Genomic DNA, 17,786 nt, shown 5'->3' on the forward strand with positions numbered 1-17,786 from the left:
ATGCATGTGCCACCCCCTCCTGACTGATACTTTGATGATGCCCACTCGCCTGCTCCCTGTAGTGCCTCTTGCTTAGTCCTCTGCCTGGCACACACTCGCCAGTACTCTAAAACATAAGCCCTGTGGGTCCTGTGGAACCCAATCCCCTGGCCTTGTCCTGGATTGTCCTTGGAACTCGTTCCTCAGTTTTTCCACCACAGAGCTGTCTCCGTTCTCAGTTCTTTAGAAACCATTAAAACTGCCAAACACATATCAAGCCTCTCGTTAAGGGCTGACATGTATAATTTGGAGGCTATTTCTTGCTTTTGCCAGCTGCCATGTGCAGACTTTAAATTCCTTCCAATCAAGGACTGTGTCATCCATGTGGTTGTGTCTCCCCAGTGACAAGCATAATCTGTAATAAACTTTATTGAGCGAGAAACAAAAGAGCGGCTGGTACTCTGGGAAGGGCACCATAAATTACAAAGCATGAAGCGAACCGAAGCTTTTAAAACTTACAATAGCAAAGATTGTCTTTTGATTCCTGTTACTGATCATTAGATAGCACAGTAATGATGGCACTTTTATTAGATGTGGGGAAAGTGTTCTGCCTTCAAGCAGACAAGGAAGGTCAAATGGTACCACATCCTCAGACAGTCTGTGTGACTCTAGACTCAGTGTCACAGCTGTTATTACTGAGACAAAAGATAGAGTAAGAAATATATCATTGGGGTTACTACAATGCAATAAAACTTTCCAAGGGAGTTTAAGTCTAATGAACAGAGGGAAAAATTAACACTACAGACTAACAGCAAGATTTGTGGGTAAAATAATAAAATTGTCCATATATTTGATATATTGATAATAAAATTGTCACTGTATTTTTAAAAATACAATGGTAGTGCATTTGGGTGGGGCAAGTATGATCAAAACACCCTGAAAGCTGAGGCAGGGCGATCATGAGCTCTAGGTCACTAGTTTTGATATAGCTCAGTATATCAGAAGATCATGTCTCAATATAGGACAGGGGAGAAGGGAGGGAGGAAAACAGGGAAGAAACAAACACAAAGTAGCAAAGAAGAAGAAATCCGGCCACTCTGACCCAGAGAGCTCAACATTAACACCGGACATGGTTCCAAAATGATTCTTAAAAACGTAGTATTTAAGCAGTGAAATGTGACATATTGTTAACAGGTCATTATAATTGAATTCAATGTTATTGCTTTTGGTTTGTAATAAAGTTAGTTATTACCAATTCTGCCAAAAGCAGAGACAGATTCCAGCCAGGAATATGACCAGGTCTGTCCATCCTCATAAACTTTTGGATCATTCAAAGAATGCAAACTCTAAGAAAAGAAAGGCAGCAGCCTTAGTAACCTGCAAGACTGTCTTGTAAGAGGATTAATTCAGTGATGACCCTAAAACAGAAAGAAGTGTCAGGAATCATGTTAATGGCCCTTCCTACTCTTACTTCTATAGTTACTCGGATAAACTATATACTGATAAAATCTCTTAATGCCTTTTTGGAGAGAACTGTTTAATCTATACCATCAAACTGGAATACAAAGAGACTCCGACATTTTTTCTGACCTGCCAAAGAGCAATCCACTCAAATGAGCCTTGAATAACTTGTCAAAAGCGACCTCAATTTTGCTAACTGAAATTAGAAAATATGGTTACCAACTAAGATTAAAGTTAAATAAGATTGTGTTAAGTAGCTATGTATTTTAATTCTTAAATTAAATTAATCAAGGTATACTAGCAACCCACCTCTAATACAAGCCCTAGGTATTTCAAAGCAGCAACATTGAAATTTCAAGACCATAGGGAGCCTAAACCAGGCAGCCAGAAATAAAATGGGGGGAGGAGTAATGCATTTGTAAAAGAATATTCAGAAGAGATGTGGGAGAATCAGTACTATTGTAAGAATGTGCAACAAAAATATGAGGGGGAGAGGGAGGGAGGGAATGTGTGTGTGTGTGTGTGAGAGAGAGAGAGAGAGAGAGAGAGAGAGAGAGAGAGGACAACAGAAAGAAGAGAGGAAGGAAGGAAAACCAAATGGAGACAGAGATACTTGGACTTACAATACATCACCCAGTGGACTGAGCCAGTAAACCTGACAACATCACCACAGTCTTCAGATGTGTGTGCTCAACCACAAGAACTACATTTACTGTGAAGCCAAAAGTTCATGCAAAGGAGAAAGTTCTCTATAGTGAACAGCCTTTCCCACAATCAATATTAATAAATGAAAATCACTGAATACCATCTCCAACATTCTAATAAGTATTACACATAAAAGGATTTTACTCAAAAGTCAAAAGTAAAGAAATACTGAAAACTAAGTAGTATGTCATTTGGTGCAAGAAAAGAGTCTTTATGTTCAAAACTGGCTTACCAAAGAAAGACCGAGTCAAAAAAGCCTTACAATAATTTATCAAAAGTGACCTCAATATTACTAACTGAAATTAGGAAATTTGGTCACTTGCTAAGAAAGACTGAGAGTCATCTGAATAGACTAAAAATACTAATAAAAATCTAAAACATGTACTGTGTATACATAATAGGTACAGAATAAATCAAGAAGAAAATCTAACTTCACAGCCTTGTTAACATTTAAAAAGAAAATCAATGATACCCATTAAGTATCTATTGATCTAAAGGCAAAGCAAGTCAGTTGGTGGCCAAGCAACAGAGGTAGGCAAATTACTCCTTTAGCTGCATCCATAGCAAAGAAGGCTTTAAAACAGACATTTCAAGAAAGTTCAGAGTCTGTTGGGTCTTCTGTGAATGATTTGGGGGTTGAGCAAAGAAATTAGAGTCTAATATGGGTTTGTAAAAATAGAAAACATTTAGAAAAGAAGAAGAATGGGAAAGAATGATATCTAGTAGTTTTAAGTTAGTGAGGGTTTGGGAAGGACAGGCAGATTTGCTCAAACAAACAAACAAACAAAAAAAAAGGACTATGAATCTCTTGAGATTTTTTAGCTGAGGCTTAAAGTGATGAGAATCACAGGAGACTCTGAACTTGAAGGTTCTTTAAGAGAGTAAAAGAGGTTAAGGTCAAGGCTAAATATAGACCAATTACATTAGTAGGTACTGAAGGAAGCCCTGACTACATAGGATGACTGGAAAGCAGCGTTTAAAGCCACTGTTAGCCTAGATTATAAGGGAGAGGACATTCTCAGAAGGTCAATGCATGCTGACAGGGGAGATGGGTAACAAGCAGGAGCCTATATCAAAGCATAGAAAGACGCCAGCATGGCACCTAAGTACTCCCAAAGCAAGCACTGTGCTCTGTGTGATGTTCTTGAGTATCATAACCAGAAGCATGAGACTCAAAATACCTTAACTTAGTACTAGCAAGTCGTAGCTCATTAGATACTTACTGTGCGCTATGCAAGTTTTTGTGAATCCAATGATAGAGAGCTGAGATTGCCTAGAGAAGCAGATATTGAAACAGACATCTGGACTGAAACAAAAAGGTTCCAAAGCTAAGGTGACCATAGGGTAGAAGTGGGAGTTCCTACCTTCCTTTCAACCATCATCTCTTGTTGACTTTTTGAGAATCCTTGCTGTGTATGAGTAATTGGTGAGTCAGAGATAGCTTCCATTTTATACAAAGAAAGGTCTCTTTTAACAAAAGATTAGTACTAGATGGAAAACATGCCAGGCTAGGGAGCTTAGTGACCAGAGGCACAGGCACAGCTAGAGAACATGGAAGCCTGCTGATCAAGACTCGAAGAAGGTACACACACACACACATGCATATACACACATACATGCACACACACATGCACACACACACACACACACACACACACACACACACACATATATATACATATACATATATATATGGTATTTACAAAATGTTCTGAAGAAAGATAAAAGAGTAAGAGAGCTCATAAGATGGCTAAGTGGGTAAATGTTCTTGACACAACAGTCGAGGTTATGAGTTTGATCCCAGGACTCACAAAGCAGGAGATGACCAGGTACCTGAAAGTTATCCTCTGGCTTCCACATACATGTCATAGTATGAACAAGCCCAAATATGCACTTGACTCTTTGCAAGCACACACCCACAAAATAGATAAGTGAAAATAGAAATTGTAAAGAAACTGGGGAATTAGGTAGAACATAGGACAGGTTAAGAAAGCAACCCATCCTCCACTAAATTGAGTGACTCAAAAATATATGCTCAACAAATGAACTAAAGGTTGCTAAAAGCTCTTGTGACTTGTGACACGGTAAGAGGATGACAGCTAAAGGAAATGCTGCTGCTCAGATATTCAACAGAGGCCTAGACAGCCTTGAAAGACCAATCGTCATTATGAATGTCTAGAATAAGAGACAATCCCTTCTACAAATGTGCAGAAACATAATAAATAAGATGCCTGGGAAAAGTCGCCTGGGCAAATAGTTCCAATCAATTGGCATAAAAATAGTTTCATAAATGTTGGATATCCTCTGAAAGCAAAAGAGAGAGAGAGAGAGAGAGAGAGAGAGAGAGAGAGAGAGAGAGAGAGAGAGAGAGAGATTTCCTTGTGCATCTGACATTGAAAGTAATTCTAAAAGACCATTTACTATCATTCCTCCTCTCACCGCCCCACCCCCATCAATAACAGATTTTGGTTTGTTTAGTCCAAATATTACTCTCTGTTTCTATTTCCTGTCATTAAGGAGACTCGTTCTTAAAGCTAATTCAGTTTTATTACTTGAAGACTCACTAGAGACTTGGGGAAACATATCATGCTACCTTAAACTAACTTGTAGACAACAATCATTATCCCCCCCTCCCCCCGGCCACACAGGAACCAGGGCCAGCAAACAACATAAGTAAGAGAATTCATGTTTTTTACGTGGTTTCTGACAGAATCTGGTGTTACATGGTTTCAGTCATTCAGTAAAAGAGGTTTCTTAAGTCTGAAAATATCTATGACAAATTATTGAAATTGTAATCCTCTAAGTATTCTGCTGATCTATTCCTCATAACAGTTTAACTTAATGTCGTCACTTAAGCTTGCAGGAAAGCCTACACTTTTAAAACAACTTTTCAGAATGTCTTGAAACAAGATTTCCTAATAAGCCATAGTTATGAGACACCAGCACTAAGTTCTGTGAATTGTTTCCCATTGCTGGATATAAATCATAACTTCGTATTTCCTTCCTCATGCTCAAAAGGCAGAAGACAGTCATTTGTTTTACCTGAATGTGTACAATGGGTTAGTTATGAGGCTGTTTCTGTGTCATGCATTAAGGGACACCACAGCAAGCAAAAATACTTTATATGTCAGTGAGAAAAGTGTATTTTTATTTTCTCCCCTAAACTGGGAAGATCTTACTGTCCATATAGAAACAATCTACCACTGACGCACCACACACTACTCTTAAGTAAACATCACAGAACTAAGATTGCTAGTGATACATTTAATACTTTACTTTTGAGTCTATCTCATATGAATTGTTTTCTTTTTGTTAGTTTATTCAGCACACAAAGCAGAAGATCTCACTGGGACCTTTCGTGTACATATATGTGTATGCTACACATGGTTATGAGTTGTCCCCCTCGTGCCCATCTTGTGGGTCTCCTCTTTCCCCCAAAATGTTTTCCAGTTGTGTTTTCACATCTCATACATTCAGTTGTCCTCTGTCTTACCCCTCCTCTCTTTGGCTCCCTCCCGCCCTTCTCCAGGTCCTTTCATACATACACATCGAAAAGCCTGACTCTGCATGTGAGAATGTCTCTTATGTGTCTCATGGATGTTCATTTCCATTCATTTCCACGAAGACGTCATAATTCTATTCCACTCTACAGAGGAACGAATGTGTAAATATCTCTCATGCACACATCCCACATGATCTTTATCCATTCACTTGTTGCTAGGCACTAACTAGCCTGGCTCCCTATCTTGGCTCCTGGGTCTACTAATTATTATCTCTGCAGTGGGCTGACACAAACTCTTTCCTGGATATACCTGAAGGAGTACAGCTCGGTCATGTGGTATTTCTACTTGCAGATATTTTGAGGCACCTCTATTCTGACTGCCACAGTAGCTGCCCACGTTTACATTTCCCTAGGTAGTGTATACAGATTCCTCATCCTCCACCAACTCACCAGCTTTTGAAATGTTTAACTATTAACTCTTGAAGTCTTCTGTTCCTCTGTGTCCACACACTTTGTATACAGAGGCTAAAATTTTGACCAGAAAATATTCGGCTTACCGGCCTTAAAAAAAATAAAAAAAATAAAAAAATAAAAAAAAAAACTTTGGTCCTCATTTTGCTACAGCGTTCTAAATGTCTCTACACTGCAGAGGAGTTTGTTCCATCCCCCTAAAAACGTGACAGCCCAAATATTTGGGAATCGTTTCTGAGACTACAAGACTCCTCAAATAAACCCACGGGCCAGACCATTTAATAGTTGAGCAAAATCAGAATCCTAGAGTTGCTTCCGGACTCTAGACAGTTCGTGTTACCACCCTTTGCCATGGTTGATTACTGCCACTCCGCATAACAGAGTACCGGAGGACAGGATCCTTCCTGAAGGGGAAACATCCAGTCTAGGGAAAACAACAGTTTGCTCTCTCATTATGAACAAAACCTCAGAACTGCTTCTCTTTAAGTATCTCCAAAACCCTGCAACAGAAAGGTAAACTCTGCTCCTACTAAGCCTGGGGCTAGTCCGAATATAGTCAAGAAGTATTCCGAGGCCGATGGTCCTAAGAAACCATCACGAAAATTTAAATGTAGGTAATCTATCTTCCTTTAAACCAAGCAGACTGTTGGAAATCAAGATGCATCCAATCACTTCTGTAAGTGAGCTGGACAACCATTTGATTTACCCCAGAAGATGCTTAGAAAATACAAAAAGAAGGAACAACTCTGTGAATCTCAGAAGGCAAAAGAAGGGCTCAGGGAAGCCCATACTCTGGAATCATGTGACCACACAGCGACGCAGCCCCTCACGCAAGTCAGAGACAACACTGAAGCCCCTGGACAGGCTGTCCACTCAAATAGGCCCAGGAGAAAGTTATCATTCCTGGCCTGCTGCCTTCCAACATATCAGAGTACTAACTAGAGAAAGGCAGCTAAGGAGCAGTCAGGTTCTGGCATCCTGGAGTGCAGGCACACTTTGCTGAGGTCCCAGCAGCGACTAGAACTTTGCAGTTTGCATACTATGGGGCTTTGAGCAGCTTGTCTATCCGGGGGGGGGGGGGGGGGGGAGCCCTCATGGGGCCACAAGCTGGACTGTAGGTCCCGGTGTCCCTGAACTGGTGCGAGGGAGGGAGGCCACCAAGCAGCTCAGAGCTCAAGGCCCCGGCGTGAGAGACAGTCGCCCATGCCTTACACGTCCCCATTGAGGGCCCACAGCGACGTGCCAGAACTGCTCGCACCAACCGCGATCCCTCCCAGGAGTCCCTTTCTCGCTTCTCCCCAGCGTGGGAACGGTGATCTTGCTTCCCAGGGATGAACAAGATCCCAGGAGGGTGTGGGAAAGGATTTAGCCAAGACTCGGCGGAGGGCCGAATGCCGGGGCAGTCCCGGGCGGCGAGGGCACCTCTATCACTTACTCAGTGGCTTCCAGACCTGGGGACCACGGTTCGCGACCTCCTGGAGCTGCCAAGCACACCCCGCGGAGCGCAACCTCCCTGGATCACAGATGAAGGGCGGCGGCGCTGCGCTGGACCGAGAGGTGACGCTGGAGTCGCACCTGTGGGTCCCGAGCAGGTTCACCCATGGCACTCAAGGCCACGCCGCGCACACCCCTGTCAACCTGCGCTGGGGGCGCGACGGGACCCACGGAACACCCCCAAGAGCTGGTTCCCACCATGCTACAAACAGCCGCTTCTCCCCTTTGTTTTTCCCTGCCATGACCCAGAGAATTCTCGCTGGTCTCTTCCCTACCGTACAGGACTTCTTTCCACATCTCCAAACCATACATCATCCCCTTCTCCAGCCCGCAAACAGTAAAAAAGAAAGCAGCTGAGCGAACCCACCATGACGGGGTCACAGGAGGCCAGGAGCATCGGGCTGCAGGTGCCTTCGCTCAGCGGACACCCTGGGCTGTGCACTGCTGCTCTTCGCCTTGGGGTCCAGCTGGCGGGCACTGAGGACGACTGCCTGGAAGGCAGAGTGTGAGAAACCCGCTGCTTGCTTCCAGTCCCTCCCACTCCTCCCAGGCTCTGCTAGAGAACTGAGTCCTGTTCCCCGCCCAATCACCATCCTCCAAAGCACCAAAGCCAGACACACACACACACACACACACACACACACACACACACACACACACAGCAGGGAAGGGGACAAGGAAGAGAAAACAAAGGAGAGACTCTAGGAAAAGTTGGCACATTAAAAATAAAAACACTTCCTTTAGTACAAGTTGGTGCAGAGCAAATGTAGTTTCCTTAATTTGAAACTCAGACCCTGGTCAGGAAATTTCTCTCTACTCCATTGGCTTTGGTGGCCTGGCTTTGAGGTTTAAGGCTAATTCACTCTGTTCGAAGATAATTTTGTGGTCACAGAAATATTATTTCTTTTGAGTAAGGTCTTACCTCTGTTTGGTTCACTATACTTAGCCCTGTATGCTATTAATACATGTGTGTGTAACTGTTGTTACATTTTTAAAATCATTGTTTACAAACACACACACTGTGCAGTTACTCCTGGTGTCTTTTCAATCCTTCAAGTCTAAGAAGTCTACGACAAAGAGTTTTCTTGACATATCTACTTCCTGACTCATCATCGACTCTGGTCTCCCCGAGGTTCCCACATATGGAAAACGTTTCTTCCAACGTTACTACTACATAGGAAACAACCATAAGAATCGGCCTAAAGAACGGATGGAAGTGGGCAAAAACAGAATTAGTCAGAAATGCCAAGACAGCTACCTACAGGATCCGGGGAGACTTTGGCCTTAAGACCTAACAAAACTTCCTTGGCTGGTTATGGTTCGGGTTTGGGTTTTTTTGTTTGTTTGTTTGTTTGTTTTATTTGTTTTTTGTTTTTTATTTTTTGTCATTTCATAAATTTCTCTTACCCCCAAGTCAATTCATGAACTTCTCTTAGGTCAATAGGAAAAAGAAATCTATCCTCAGACCGTAAACCTCAGACCCAGAAGGGAACCAAAGGGAACATCATATTGAAAAGGAGCCAGTCTTATCAGTTTCAAAAATCAATAAAATGATAGAAACTTTCAGAGGGGGAGGGACATCCCTGTGACAGAGAAAATGTTTCTGAAAGAATGGCATCCGTGTGGGATCTTGAAGGGGCCTTTCTTTTTAGAGGAGGATAATGTGGAAGGAACTGCTCGTTGCTAGCAGAGGAAACTGAACAAAGGCCATAGGCAGGTGGCAGGCAAGATGGCATGGTGGTGGCTAGGAGATAGGATGGGGTAGAAGTTAAAGGCAAATAAAGTGCAGGAAGATGCCTAGGGCACAGGGTATTGTCTCCACTGTGCTGTGGGGTTCATAGACAAGATGCCTGTGCTACCTTTCTACACTGATGTTTCTCTTTCCCAAAACCCCTCCCTTCTGAGACAGGACCTGCTGAGGTGATGGGGGACACTTGAAAGTTATAGCATCTTCAGGTCTGACATGGTGGCGTGTAGGTGAAAGCCCACTTGGCTTCGCTCTGTTGAGTCTAGAAAAAGTCTCCGGCAGACTATGGCAGGGAAGCTTTGTCTAGACTAGGCAAAGGAAAATGATGTGTCTGCCACACACTGAGCTTGTGAGTGGGGGTGGGGAGGTCTGGGGTGGCTGGTGACTTTAGGTTGGCGGGGTTGGGGATTGGGACAGCTTTCAGGAATGTCTTTAATGCAGGACTAGGATTTCTGTCAACTTTTTCTGCTCAGAGGCTTTCCCAGTAGTCAGGGTTGGAAAGAGAGAAAGAGAAATGGAATTTACCAGACCATGTGAGGGTGTGTGTGGAGGATCAGGGTGTAAGCCAGGAACTCTAACACAACAAATAGCAACGTCATGGGAGTTTCCCATGAATGCTAACAAATACAGCTTTTCAGTGCAAAGCAAGCCTTCTATAATCTCCCTGCCCCTTTGCAAAAATGTCAATAATTTAAATAGACCCATTATAAGCATTAAGTACATAATAATATATTCAACAGTGAATATATTCGAATAATTCAAAAGTTCACAGTTTCCACTGGCTATTCCAACTACAGAAAAGTTCATTGTGATGATTTTTGGCCTGGTTAACTTTATGCATTTTTCCATACGTTCTTAATAATGTCTTTTAATGAAAAAAATCAAATTTAAGCAAGTAAAGGTCCATAAACTCAAGCAGCAAATCTGCCCACTCCTGGACTTTCCTGGGAGGGGAACTCTAGTTACAATTCTGTTGTTTGCAATGGATTTATTTCTATTATTTATATTTCCTGGTTTCAAATTTGATAGATCTTATACATATAAACACTCACCAACTTCTAGTTTTTTTTTTTTTTTTTTTTTTTTTTTATCTTTTGCAAGTTTATGTCTTCAAAATATCCCAGTGGGGTTCTGGATTTTATTCAACCCTGTTAGATGTCCACTGACTTCATGTCTCATTCTGTGGCTTTGCTTCTTCCTCTTTGTTCTTGACAGATTGGCTAATGGCCTGTCAATCTTAACTATTTTTACAGAGAACTCTTATCTGGTTGATTTTGTGTGTTGTTCTTTTAAGTCTCTATTTCATTTTTAATTATGTTCTTCTTTCTTCACTAATCTATTATTTCTGGGCTTCACATTGTTGTCTTGTTGCTTTTCAAGAGCCTTGAGCTGTAGGTTGTTTATTATTAGAAATTCTATCTACTGATATGTCTGTCTGTCTGTCTCTCAGCACTAGTTTTCCTTCTAAGAACTAATGAGGTTCCAATCAGTTCTGCCTTGGCAGTGTTCTGCAGATCCCATTAGGTTGTTGGTCCATCATTTTTATTCGACCCTAGGATTTTTACATTTCCTCTCTGATTTCTTGAGTGATCCACTGATTATGTTTTTAAAAAATGTATCAAGGCTCCCAGGATTTCTGTAGTTTCTCTTGTTGAACTACAAAAGCCTATGAAAGTGACTTTATTTTCAAAATAAGAATGGAGTGAAAGGGAAAGGAAGGATGCAGATGAAGCTATACCACCAAGTCTATATGGATCTGGTGGGATTGGAAGGATCCTTGTAAAAGGAAGGAGACGGGCAGATCAGAGTCAGACAGCTGAGGGGAAACTGTGGGGAAAAGGCTTCACATGCAGTTCCCAGCCTTGAGAGTGGGAAGGAGAAAGTTTGCTGCCCCACAAGGGATAAATGGAGATTATCTTATCTTGGATTGTCCAGAAAAGAAGGATGTCCCTTGTCACCTGATCTCAGTCTCATCAGTTAGTAACTCCAGGCTCCTTAAAGCACTATTTGTTATGACACCAAACAGAAAATTCACTGAGTATTTTGACACTGTGGCAAGCACTCGGTAATTGAACAGATAAATGTATTTGGAAAGAGGTAATAAATAGTGGAGTCTGGCCGAATTTTGTCTAACCAGCTCTTGAAAAGCCTAGATTTTCATCAATAACAGTTTCAAAAGAAATGTCAATATGGATATTGGTAGTGATGTCTGTTAACAATCATGGCGGAACTCAAACCTGTCAGGTTAGAGCATGCATGGATCCTTAGGAACAGACTGTGGATCAAAAGATAAAGTGAGCCTCACCTGTGGAGAGAGACGGCTCTGGGTGAAGAGTTAAAGGAGACTTTCTGGAAGAGCAACCCCTCTACACGGTGGGAAGGAGCTCAGCCAAAGTGTGCAGCACAGATGCGTGGCCATAATGATGCTGCATGTTTAGCAGAGATTTCTCAGCTGAGTCTTGACGTTTTGCTCCTTATTATTTCTTTCTTCGTGTTGAAGTGCATAAGAGAGGCAGGTTGAAGCAAGCACTGTTAAGCAACATGGAACTAGAACATTCAAAAGGTCCTGTTTACGTATGTTTCTTAGTATGTGGTGTGTGTGTGTGTGTGTGTGTGTGTGTGTGTGTGTGTGTGTGTGTGTATGTGTGTGTGTGTGTGTGTGTGTGTGAAGAGAGACAGAGGAAGAGAGAGAAATGGTGGGAATACAGAGACAGATATGTAGTTCAGAGAGAGAGAGAGAGAGAGACAGAGAGACAGAGAGACAGAGAGACAGAGAGACAGAGAGAGTATGTACTATTTATATGGATGTATATATATGCCCAGAGGTCAAAGGAGGACGTCAGGTAGCTGGATTTGACACTCTCTGTTTTATTCCCTTAAGATAAGTCTCTAACAAAAACTGGATCTAAATCAGTTGCCAGCAATCTCCAGTGAGAGTCCTTCCTTGTTCATGCTTTGATATCTGGGTTCTCTGGGTTTGAACTCAGGTCCTTATGGTAGGTAGGTCCATAAGATATTTCACACAAATAAAAGTTTACTAGTTTTGAAGCAAAAATTCACCAAAGTAAGTCCATGATGTCTATGAGAAAGAATAAAGAAAATCTGAAGTAAATACCTATAATTAGGGTTTTATTTTAAGTGGACTCCTCATTTCCTTGTTTCTCAATAATGCTTTCCCCCTCTAGCCTGGTCACTCTTATCCAAGCCTTAAACACACACACACACACACACACACACACACACACACACACACACACACAGGAGTCTTATCAGCACTCCAGTTTTATTTTAATTTATTCTTAATTAGATTTATTTAGTAAAATTTTGTGAGTATTCTATCTGTACATACATATATGCACTGCATACATGCCTCATGTCCTCAGAGGTCAATAGAGAATGCAGGATCTCCTGGAATTGGAGTTACAGATAATTGGGAGCCACTATGTCAGCACTGGGAATAAAACCCGGGTCCTCAGCTATAACAACAATCTTAAACACTGGTTCATCTCTCCCGATCTTACTTCGTTTTATGGTGCTGAGGACCCACCGAAAGGGCTCACATACACAAGACAAGTACTCTGCCGCTGAATCATACACTATGCTCTTTACGTTTCTATTTTGTAAATAAGAGATCAGTACCAGCTTCCAACATAGAGATCAGCAAAATAAGGAGCAAATGGTTCCTTTACTGTGGCTCAAACATCTTCACTGTCAAAAGGTCATGACAGCGAATAGTGTAGAATATTAATTACATGCAAGTGTCATTGAGACCAAGAAGTATTTACATACGTTATAAATATATCAGTAAGAAAGATTTATCTTAAAATTTTATCTTTAAAAAATCATAGTTATATTATGGCATCCCCTTTAAAAAGAGCTGAGATACAGAGATGGTAATTATGTTCCCCAATCACACAGAAAGCACGTGGGAAAGTCAGGGCTCAGCCCCAAGTACTCTGAGAAAACTGAGCACACAGGCAAGTCATGTTAAAGAGTTGTTATAAAGCATCAAAATAAAAGTCCCCAGTCAGGCTTGATAAATCATGCTTTTAAGGTAGGCATGAGGAAACTGCTTCTTGACAAACATCATAATTTTGATAACCAACTTACAAGACAGAAAAACCATCATATCAAGAAGGTTCTTGGGCAGAGGCACACTGAAGAAGGATTTCTGTCCCAGAGTCACAATGACCATTCTCCCCCTTATTTCAACTTAGCAATTCTTTGCTTGCTGTTAGTTTGAGTTACCAATTGATCAGTGCAGAACAAGAACCAAAATGTGATAGGCTGGTAGGATGGTGCAGTGAAAAAGATACACTTTGTATCCTCTTAAAGTCCTGTGTCTAGGCCTGGTCTCCAGTGTGGTACTGCTGAGAAGTCATCAGTAGAAGGGGCATAATGCAAAGTCACTCTGTGGGTGCCCTCCAGGGGAATCGGCGGAAACCCAGCCTCTTTATTTCCCTCATCCTTCCTGGCCATGAGAGGAACAGGGTTTTTCTGCTCTATTCTCCTACTATTAGAAACAGCCTTCATCTAAAACAACATGACCAACCAATGGTGGGATGTGGCTTCCAATCTGTGAGCCAAAGAGAGCACTTATATTAGTAGAATGCTTGTTGGGGGTGGAGAGAGGGGTGGAGGAAAAGAGGGAAGGAGGGAGGGATAGAAGGAAGAAGGGAGGGAGAAAAGTGGTTTACTGAAGTAAATAGGCAAAGCATTGTCAGCATATGAAACAGACTGCTTGGAGGGCACCCGCTCAGGATATGATATGTCAGCCCAGTTTTTCAAATGTTGTGAAAGTTGCCATTCTAACTTCTTCTCTTAGAAAGGCTCATTTTAAAATCGTTGATTAAATAAATGCCTGTTCTTTATACCTTCTATTTATGGACATCGGATGCATAATCAACCCCAAACTTCCTGAGACTGAGTCGCCTGAGAAGCTTGTGAGTGGTAATACTGGCTCTTTGAGGAGGTTTGGAATAGCTGAACTGAGAGAGAGTTTCAAGCTAAAGGGAGAACTCCTTACTACATTACTTGTCTAGTGCTTCTAAGAAAGGTGTTAGGATTGGTTCTAAGTACTCTGAAAAGGAAAACAAAAGAATAATAAAAAATTCTCAGTATTAAAAGACCATCACTTTTCAGAAGGACACATCACTTTTTAAAAAAGAATTCATTTCCTAAAATTTGAAATTTTTGAATATGAATGTCTCTGAGCTTTGATTATTCTCTTCAGGAGATTAAGTCCAAGGCCTTGCACATTTTAGCTAGACGCTTTACCTTAGAGTAGTATCCCTACTCTTTAAAATGTTTTTACTGTTTTTATTGATGAGTTTGTGCTTGGGCTGGGTCTTAGGAAATGTCCCCTGTGTGTGTGCCTGTGGAGAACAGATGTGGATGTTGGATCCTTTGGGTTGGAGTTGCGGTGGTTGTTAGCCACCTGATGTGAACCTCTGCTGAAAAATCTAAACTTTTATTAACCATTGAGTCATCCTATAGCCCTTCTTTACTATGTTTTCTAATTCTTTTATCTTTTTAAACTTTATTCTCTCATACATTACATCCCAACTGCAGTTCCTGCTCCCTCCTCTCCTCCCATTTGGTTCCCCCATCCCCTAACCCTCTCTTTCCCTCCACCTACCATGCCCCTTTCCTGGTCCACTCATCCTCCATCTCTCTTGAGAAAGAGCAGGCCTCCTAAGGATATCAACCAAAGATGGCATATCAGGTTGCAGTAAGACTAGGCATCCCTCCCGCCACATTAAGACTGAAAGAGGCAACCCGGTAGGAGGAAACGGGTCCCCAAAGAGTCAGAGAGAGTTCCTACTCCACTGTTAGACATCCCATAAGAAACCCACCTCACATTTATAAGATATGTGTAGAGGACCCAGGTCAGACCCATGTAGATCCAGACCCATGTAGGCTCTCTGTGAGCCATGAGGCCAGGTGGGTTGATTCTATGGGTTTTCCTGTGTTGTCTTTGAATTCCCTAGTTTCTACAATCCTTCTATTGCTCTTCCACAAGATTCTCTAAACTTGGCCTGATGTTTGGCTGTGTGTGTCTGTATCTGTTTCTGTCAGTTGTGGGATGAAGCCTCTCTAGTGACAACTGCTCAGTCACTAATCTATGATTATAGCAGAATGTCATTAGCAATCATTTCATTGCCTCTGTTTTTCCAGTTGCGTTGGGTTCTGTCTTAGCTCTCTGACCTGTCCCGTTTCTGCGTCCTGGTCCTCCAGGCACTCTCTGGCATGGGCTATCAAGCCTGAGCAGCGGAGCAGTCATTGCTCGATCACTCCACAAGTCCAGCTACCTTAGCACAGCTTGAAAGCAGGACAAATTGTAGTTTGAAGGTTTTGTGGCTGAGTTGGTGTCCTAGTCCCTCCACTGAAAATGTTGACTGGTTACAGAATATGACCTGTCGGGCTCTGCTTTCCACAATATCAGGAGTCTTAGCTAGGGTCGCTCTCATAGATTCCTGGGAGTTCCCACTGCACTGCTTCTACCTTGCCCCTGAAATGCTGCCCGATTCTGATTGTCTCTTTTAGAACGCTCTCCTTCCATCCTCCCCCTGCCTGATCTCCTGTGCTCTCTTCTCTACCCACCCCCACGCCACCCACAATATCCATTCTATTTCCCCGTCCCAGGGAGACTCATGACAGTCTCCCCTTGAGCCAAGCTTCTTATTTGTTTTCTCTGTGTCTGTGGACTGTAGCATGGTTGTACTTTACAGCTAATATCCATTTACCAGTGAGTCTCTCTGGGTCTGAGTTACCTCACTCAGGATGATTTTTTTTTTTAAATTTTAGCTCCACCTACTTTCCTGTAAAACTTGACTTTTTTTTTTTTTTTTAACAGTTGACTATCACTCCATTGAGCAGGTGCACGTTTTCTTCTTCCATGTTTTGGTTGTTTCAAGTTTCTTATGAATAAAGCTGCTATGAACAGAGTTGACCAAGTGTCTTTGTAGTAGGATGGTGCATCCTTTGGGACTATGCCCAGGGGTGTATGGTTGGGTCTTGTGGTTGACGAATTCTCAGTTTTCCATAGAAACCACTATGTTGACTTCCAAAATGGCTGTGCATTCCCACCAGCAGCAGAGGAATGCTCCACTTACTCCAGATCCTTTCCAGCATGAGCTGTCACTTGTGTCATTGATCTTAGACATTCTGACAAGTGTAAGATGAAATCTCAAAGTAGTTTTGATTTACATTCCCCTTGTGGCTAAAGATGTTGAACATTTCTTTAGGTGCTTCTCAGCCATTTCAGATTCCTCTGTTGAAAATTCTCTCTTTAGATCTGTATCCCCTAAGGAAGTCCAGGAAAATAAACAAATACGTGCTTTAAAGAAAGCCTAGAAGGAAAGGAACAAAAAGGGGAGAGAAATGAATGAAACCGTTTGATACCTGGACACAGAAATAGAAGCAACGAAGAAAGCACACACTGAGGGGAGTCTGCAGGTGGGAAATCTAGGTACTCCAACAGGAACTGCTACAGACAAAGCACACAAGAATACAGGAGATCAAAGAAAGAATCTCTAGTACTGAAACTATGACAGAAGAAATTGATACACCATTCAAAAAATGTTAAATCTAAATATTCCTGGGACAAAACATCCAGGAAATCTGGGACACTAGGAAAGACCAAGCCTATGAATAGTAGGAATAGAGAAGGGAAAGATTCCATTTTTACTCTTCAAAGAAATATCCCAAGGTCAGAAGAGCCCCTTCTATCCAAAGAAAGACTGATGTAGAAAGACCAGCTTGAAAAATGTTTCAAGGGTGTCAACAACAGTGAAAGTATATTTTAATCAGTTAACAGTCCTCTTGTTTTAATATGGTACAAGGAAAGAGGTTTCCCCTTGTTTATATTATACTTTTAGAGTGATAACATGTGGTTTGAGAAAAATAAGATAGCTGTCATAAACACACTACAGGAGTAAGAGATGGTGATTTTTATTATTTCCACAGAGTGCTCACCAATCTATGATATTTTCATTAATGAGATCATTGAATTCTTTTAGACACATCAAATGGGTAGGTGTTGATTCTGCTTTTGAGTCTCACTTTTCTTGAGAAACAGTGGTGTGTCTTTGACTATCACACCTGTGTTTTGGTGATGTTGCTTCCTCTGCATCTCAGGCTGCAGAAGCTTCCAGGGAGAATACTTACTGGTCTTTGGTGTTCCAGTTAAGAGTCTCACCGATAGGACCAAAAGGCCCATCATGTGCCATGGCTGAAGACAACATGATTCAAGGATCCCAGTAAAGAGAACTGTATTTTGACATTAAAAAAAATTGGAAATTGTGCAATGGAAGACTTGTTAGAATCTCATCTCATGAAAATGACAGTTATGACTGCTGTGCTCCTATTTAGGAAATACTTAGTTTAAACAGCTGAAAATATCACCTAAGGGAAATACCATTTCAC

At 41.7% G+C, this 17,786-nt stretch overlaps 1 protein-coding gene across 3 annotated transcripts in view; it reads right to left on the reverse strand.

Annotated features, from left to right (window-relative positions):
* Positions 1-17,786, reverse strand: part of GUCY1A1 (guanylate cyclase 1 soluble subunit alpha 1) — a 111,555-nt gene that overhangs the window by 46,682 nt on the left and 47,087 nt on the right. The window contains exon 1 of one of the 3 annotated variants that reach the window (XM_080916393.1): positions 7,980-8,100. The exons of the other annotated variants lie outside the window; for them this stretch is intronic. The gene's annotated coding sequence lies outside the window, so the exon portion shown is untranslated. Of the gene's footprint in view, positions 1-7,979; positions 8,101-17,786 lie in introns of those variants that run through there. 3 annotated transcript variants of the gene reach the window in all.

The sequence above is a fragment of the Micromys minutus genome (genome assembly GCF_963924665.1).
Source record: "Micromys minutus genome assembly, chromosome: 4".
NCBI lineage: Eukaryota > Metazoa > Chordata > Mammalia > Rodentia > Muridae > Micromys > Micromys minutus.